The following is a 7,320-nucleotide window of genomic DNA, read 5'->3' on the forward strand; positions in this document are numbered from 1 at the left end:
CTGCCTCTTCCTCCTCTCCAAATTCGGCCATGTTGATGGCCTTGCACTCTCCTTTTGGATTTTCTTCTGTATTGCTTGGAAGAGTACTAGGAGGGAGTTCAGTAATTTTCTTTCTCAGCTGTCCCACTTGTGCCTCCAAGTTTCTAATGGAGGACCTTGTTTCAGTCATAAAACTTTGAGTGGTTTTGATTAGATCAGAGACCATGGTTGCTAAGTTAGAGTGGTTCTGCTTAGAATTCTCTGTCTGTTGCTGAGAAGATGATGGAAAAGGCTTGCCATTGCTAAACCCGTTTCTTCCACCATTATTGTTGTTGAAACCTTGTTGAGGTCTCTGTTGATCCTTCCATGAAAAATTTGGATGATTTCTCCATGAAGAATTATAGGTGTTTCCATAGGGTTCTCCCATGTAATTCACCTCTTCCATTGAAGGGTTCTCAGGATCATAAGCTTCTTCTTCAGATGAAGCATCCTTAGTACTGCCTGGTGCATTTTGCATTCCAGACAGACTTTGAGAAATCAAATTGACTTGCTGAGTCAATATCTTGTTCTGAGCCAGTATGGCATTCAGAGTATCAATCTCAAGAACTCCTTTCTTCTGATTTGTCCCATTGTTCACAGGATTCCTTTCAGAAGTGTACATGAATTGGTTATTTGCAACCATTTCAATTAGTTCTTGAGCTTCTGTAGGCGTCTTCTTCAGATGAAGAGATCCTCCAGCCGAGCTATCCAATGACATCTTGGACAGTTCAGAGAGACCATCATAGAAAATACCTATGATGCTCCATTCAGAAAGCATGTCAGAAGGACATTTTCTGATTAATTGTTTGTATCTTTCCCAAGCTTCATAGAGGGATTCTCCATCCTTTTGTCTGAAGGTTTGGACTTCCACTCTAAGCTTACTCAATTTTTGAGGTGGAAAGAACTTTGCCAAGAAGGCATTGACTAGCTTTTCCCAAGAGTTCAGGCTGTCTTTAGGTTGTAAGTCCAACCATATTCTAGCTCTGTCTCTTACAGCAAAAGGGAATAGCATAAGTCTGTAGACCTCAGGGTCAACCCCATTAGTCTTGACAGTGTCACAGATTTGCAAGAATTCAGCTAAGAACTGATGAGGATCTTCCAATGAAAGTCCATGGAACTTGCAATTCTGTTGCATTAGAGAAACTAATTGAGGCTTAAGCTCAAAGTTGTTTGCTCCAATGGCAGGGATAGAGATGCTTCTCCCATAGAAGTCGGGAGTAGGTGCAGTAAAGTCACCCAGCACCTTCCTTGCATTGTTGTTGTTTTCGGCTGCCATGTGTTCTTCTTCTTTGAAGAATTCGGTTAGGTCCTCTACAGAGAATTGTGCCTTAACTTCTCTTAGCTTTCGCTTCAAGGTCCTTTCAGGTTCAGGGTCAGCTTCAACAAGAATGCCTTTGTCTTTGTTCCTGCTCATATGAAAGAGAAGAGAACAAGGAAATATGGAATCCTCTATGTCACAGTATAGAGATTCCTTGAGATGTCAGAGAAAAAGAAAATTAGAAGGAAGAGGTAGAAGAATTCGAACTTAGTGAGATAGAGTTCGATTTGTGCATTGAGGGGGAGTAGTACTCCATAAATAGAAGGATGTGAGAAAAGGGGAAGAAATTTTTGAAAATTAAGTAAAAGATTTTAAAAACATTTTGAAAAACTTTAATTGATTTTCGAAAACCAAGAGTGGGAAAGAAATCAAGTAATTTTTGAAAAAGATTTTGAAATTAGAAGTTAAAAAGATATGATTGAAAATTATTTTGAAAAAGATGTGATTAAAAAGATATGATTGAAAAGATATGATTTGAAAACAATTTTAAAAAGATTTGATTTTAAAATTAATGACTTGGCTAACAAGAAAAGATATGATCCAAACATTAAACCTTTCTCAACAGAAAAGGCAACATACTTAAAATGTTCAATCAAATCATTAATTGTTAGCAAGTATCTTTGAAAAAGGAAAGAAATTGATTTTGAAAAAGATTTGATTGAAAAGATATGATTTGAAAAAGATTTGATTTTGAAAAACTTTGAAAACTTGGAAAAAAATTGATTTGAAAACAAAATCTTCCCTCTTGTGCCATCCTGGCGTTAAACGCCCAGAATAGTGCACATTCTGGCGTTTAACGCCCAATGCACTACCTTTTTGGGCGTTAAACGCCCAACCAGGCACCCTGGCTGGCGTTTAAACGCCAGTCTGCCTTCTTCACTGGGCGTTTTGAACGCCCAGCTTTTTCTGTGTAATTCCTCTGCTGTATGTTCTGAATCTTCAATTCTCTGTATTATTGACTTGAAAAGACACAAATTAAAAATATTTTTGGATTTTTTATAGTAAGGAATAATCAAAATGCAACTAAAATCAAATAACAATGCATGCAAGACACCAAACTTAGTAGTTTGTATACTACTGACACTAACAACATGAGAATGCATATGAGAAATAATAAAACACTCAAGTCAATAGAATTCAAAGATCAAAACAAGGAAATCATCAAGAACAACTTGAAGATTAATGAAGACACATGCATAAATTCGAAAAATGCAAGAAGAACAGAAACATGCAATTGACACCAAACTTAAAATGAGACACTAGACTTAGACAAGAAATATTTTTGGTTTTTTTATGATTTTGTAATTTTTTTTGGTTTTTTTTTTCGAAAATTAAGTGGAAAAGAAAATAAAGATATCAAAATTCTTAATGAGAATTTCAGGAATCATGCAATGTTAGTCTAAAGCTTTAGTCTAAAGGAATTAGACATGGCTAGCCAAGCTTCAGCAGGACATTGCATTCAAGAGCTAAATTGATAAGAATCAATCAGCTTTGGTGATAATACGAACATCACCTTGAAACACTAGAATTCATTCTTAAGAACTCTGAAAAAAAAATACCTAATCTAAGCAACAAGATGAACCGTCAGTTGTCCATACACGAAACAATCCCCGGCAACGGCGCCAAAAACTTGGTGCGCGAAATCGTGATCACTACAACTTCGCACAACTAACCAGCAAGTGCACTGGGTCGTCCAAGTAATAAACCTTACGCGAGAAAGGGTCGATCCCACGGAGATTGTTGGTATGAAGCAAGCTATGGTCACCTTGTAAATCTTAGTCAGGCAGACTCAAATAGGTATAGATGATGAATAAAACATAAAGATAAAGATAGAGATACTTATGTAATTTAATGGTGGGAATTTCAGATAAGCGCATGAAGATGCTTGGTCCCTTCCGTCTCTCTGCTTTCCTACTGTCTTCATCCAATCCTTCTTACTCCTTTCCATGGCAAGCTTATGCAAGGTTTTCACCGTTGTCAGTGGCTACCTCCTATCCTCTCAGTGGAAATGTTCAACGCACCCTGTCACGGCACGGCTATCCAGCTGTCGGTTCTCGATCGGGCCGGAATAGAATCCAGTGATTCTTTTGCGTCTGTCACTAACGCCCCGCCCTCAGGAGTTTGAAGCACGTCACAGTCATTCAATCATTGAATCCTACTCAGAATACCATAGACAAGGTTAGACCTTCCGGATTCTCTTGAATGCCGCCATCAGTTCTTGCCTATACCACAAAGACTCTGATCTCACGGAATGGCTGGCTCGTTTGTCAGGCGAGCGCTCGGTTGTCAGGCGATCAACCATGCATCGTGTATCAGGAATCCAAGAGATATTCACCCAATCTAAGGTAGAATGGAGGTGGTTGTCAGTCACACGTTCATAGGTGAGAATGATGATGAGTGTCACGGATCATCACATTCATCAAGTTGAAGAACAAGTGATATCTTGGAACAAGAACAAGCGGAATTGAATAGAAGAACAATAGTAATTGCATTAATACTCGAGGTACAGCAGAGCTCCACACCTTAATCTATGGTGTGTAGAAACTCCACCGTTGAAAATACATAAGAACAAGATCTAGGCATGGCCGTGAGGCCAGCCCTCAAAACATGATCAAAGGATTCAAAGACCTAAAGATGATCTAAGATCCCCAGATGAAAATACAATAGTAAAAGGTCCTATATATAGAGAACTAGTAGCCTAGGGTGTACAGAGATGAGTAAATGACATAAAAATCCACTTCCGGGCTCACTTGGTGTGTGCTTGGGCTGAGCATTGAAGCATTTTCGTGTAGAGACTCTTCTTGGAGTTAAACGCCAGCTTTTGTGCCAGTTTGGGCGTTTATCTCCCACTTTGGTGCCAGTTCCGGCGTTTAACGCTGGAAATTCTGAAGGTGACTTTGAACGCCGGTTTGGGCCATCAAATCTTGGGCAAAAGTGCACTTGTTGTATTCACTGCTTTTTCTTGCTTCAAGAATCATTTTTATGATTTTTCAGATCCTCAATAACATGTCTCTTTTTCCCTCATTCTTTCAAGAGCCAACAATTTTTAACATTCTCAAAACAAAAAATTCAAGAGACATATGCACTGTTCAAGCATTCATTCAGAAAACAAAAAGTATTGTCACCACATCAAACTAATTCAACTAGTTTCAAGGATAAATTTCGAAATCCTGTACTTCTTGTTCTTTTGTGATTAAAGCATTTTTCACTTAAGAGAGGTGATGGATTCATAGGGCATGCATAACTTTAAGGCATAATCTTTAAATTTTATTACTTATGAATTAAGAACAAGACTCAAATATAGATATAAAATGAAACTAAAAATAGAAAACAAAACAAACAAAAAAACGCAAAACATAGGCTCCTAATGATAGAGGTTTTCACAGAGTTAGGACTCAACAACCTTTATTTTGAGAAGTGGATGCTCCCTCAGCTTGAGAGGAGAGCTTTTGGCGTTTCATCTCTTGGAGTTCACGCCCCTGCTTCTCTTGTTCCTTCAGCAATTTGCAGAGCATGCAGTTCTGATTCTGCTGTTCTTCCTTAAGTTGCTCCATAGTCTCTTGCAACTTGGTGATAGATGCTTCTAGGCTGGTCCAGTAGCCAATTTCAGGAAATTCAGGGAGGAACTCCTGCGCCCTCCTTTTGATAGAGTTGTCTTGCACTTGTCCTTCCATTGACTTCTTGGTGATTGGGTGTTCAATGGGTATGAATTCATCTACTCCCATTTTTACCCCAGCCTCTTTACAGAGCAAGGAGATCAAGCTTGGGTAAGCCAGTTTGGCTTCAGTGGAATTCTTATTTGCAATTGTGTAGATCTCACAGGCAATCACATGATGAACCTCCACTTCTTTTCCAAGCATAATGCAATGAATCATCACTGCTCTCTTGATGGTTACCTCAGAACGGTTGCTAGTGGGCAGTATGGAACGCCCAATAAAGTTTAGCCAACCTCTTGCAATTGGTTTGAGGTCTCCCCTCTTGAGTTGGTTTGGGACACCCTTAGAATTGGTTATCCACGTAGTTCCAGGGAGGCAAATGTCCTCTAGAACTTGATCCAACCCTTTATCTGCTCTCACCATTCTCCTATTAAAGGAGTCAGGATCATCTTGCAGTTGAGGTAACTTGAAGATTTCTCTTATTTTGTCCAGATGGAAGTACATAACTTTCCCTCTGACCATGGTTCTATAGGTATGGTAAGCGGTTCCAGTCATTCTCTGCTTATCTGTTAGCCACAGATTTGAGTAGAATTCCTGAACCATGTTCCTTCCAACCTTTATTTCAGGATTGGTTAGAACTTCCCATCCTCTGTTTCGAATTTGCTCTTGGATCCCCGGATATTCATCTTCTTTCAGATCAAATTTAACTTCCGGGATCACTGACCTCAGACCCATTATTTTGTGATAATGGTCTTCATGTTCTTTGGTTAAGAACTTCTCTTGATTCCAAAGATTCTTTGGAATAGCCTCTTTCTTTCCTCTTAAATTGGTTTGTTTTCCCTTAGGAGCCATGATCTTGATGAATCTTGGCTTAGTGATCACGGAAAAGCACACCAAACTTAGAGGTTTGCTTGTCCTCAAGCAAAAGAAAGGAAGGGAGAGAGAGGGAGGAAGAGGAAATTCGAATGGTGTGGTGGAAAGAGGGAGCCAAACGTGTATTTATAAGGTGGGGAGGGGAGTTTTCGAAAAAAAAAAGAAATTTGAAAGGAGATTTGAGAAGATATGGAAAGAAATTGAAAAAAAGGGTGAAGTTTTTAAACAAAATTTGGGAATGATTTGAGAGATTTGAAGAGTGATTTTAGATTTTTGAAAATTTGAAAGTGAATGATGAGAGATTGAAATGTATTTTTGTAGAAAAATATGGGTAAGAAAAGGAAAGTTTGAAAAAATCTGATTTGAAAACAAAATTGTGGTCCCCCCCACCTTGCTGGCGTTAAACGCCCAGAATGGCACCTATTCTGGCGTTTAACGCCCAATTGATGCCCCTTTTGGGCGTTTAACGCCCAGCCAAGTGCCCTGGCTGGCGTTAAACGCCAGAAATCCTTTATCACTGGGCGTTTTTCTGAACGCCCAGGATGCTGCACACCTGGCGTTAACCGCCCAGAATGGTGCCCATTCTGGCATTTAACGCCCAAAATGGCACCATTCCTGGCGTTAACCGCCCAGAATGGTACCCATTCTGGCGTTTAACGCCCAAAATGCCCCTTACTGGCGTTTTTTCGCCAGTAAGCTCTTTTTCTCTGCTTTTTGAGCTGAATCCTTCTGTAACTCTGTGAATTCCTTCATTTTTGATACTTGCCTCTGTAAGAACTAATTATATGACCTCCTAATGACTGGGTTGCCTCCCAGCAAGCGCTTCTTTACTGTCTTTAGCTGGACCTTTACTGAAAATCACTCAAGTCTCAGTTTTGAGCATTCCTGCTCAAAATTGCTTTCAAGATAATGCTTGATTCTCTGTCCATTAACAATGAACTTTTTGTCAGAATTAATATCCTGAAGCTTAACATATCCATATGGTGACACTCCTGTGGTCACATACGGACCCCTCCACCGGGATTTGAGTTTTCCTGGGAACAATTTGAGCCTGGAGTTGAAGAGCAGAACCTTTTGTCCTGGCTCAAAGACTCTGGTTGACAATTTCTTGTCATGCCACTTCTTTGCCTTTTCCTTATAAATTTTTGCATTTTCAAAGGCATTGAGTCTGAACTCCTCTAGCTCATTTAACTGGAGCAATCTTTTTTCACCAGCTAACTGAGCATCCATGTTTAGGAATCTGGTCGCCCAGTAGGCTTTATGTTCCAGTTCCACAGGCAAATGACAAGCCTTCCCATACACCAATTGGTACGGAGAGGTTCCTATAGGAGTCTTGAATGCTGTTCTGTATGCCCACAGAGCATCATCCAAGCTCTTTGCCCAATCCTTTCTTCGGGCTATCACAGTCCGTTCTAGGATTCTTTTTAGCTCTCTGTTAGAGACTTCAGCTTGCCC

General features: G+C 39.7%; 1 non-coding gene across 1 annotated transcript; it reads left to right on the forward strand.

Annotated features, from left to right (window-relative positions):
• The first annotated feature begins 790 nt into the window (after nt 1–790).
• On the forward strand, nt 791–898 carry LOC130971000 (small nucleolar RNA R71). The gene has a single exon (XR_009082240.1). It is a non-coding gene; the product is annotated as a small nucleolar RNA R71 (small nucleolar RNA).
• The last annotated feature ends 6,422 nt before the right edge of the window (nt 899–7,320 follow it).

This window comes from Arachis stenosperma, chromosome 3 (genome assembly GCF_014773155.1).
Source record: "Arachis stenosperma cultivar V10309 chromosome 3, arast.V10309.gnm1.PFL2, whole genome shotgun sequence".
Taxonomy (NCBI): domain Eukaryota; kingdom Viridiplantae; phylum Streptophyta; class Magnoliopsida; order Fabales; family Fabaceae; genus Arachis; species Arachis stenosperma.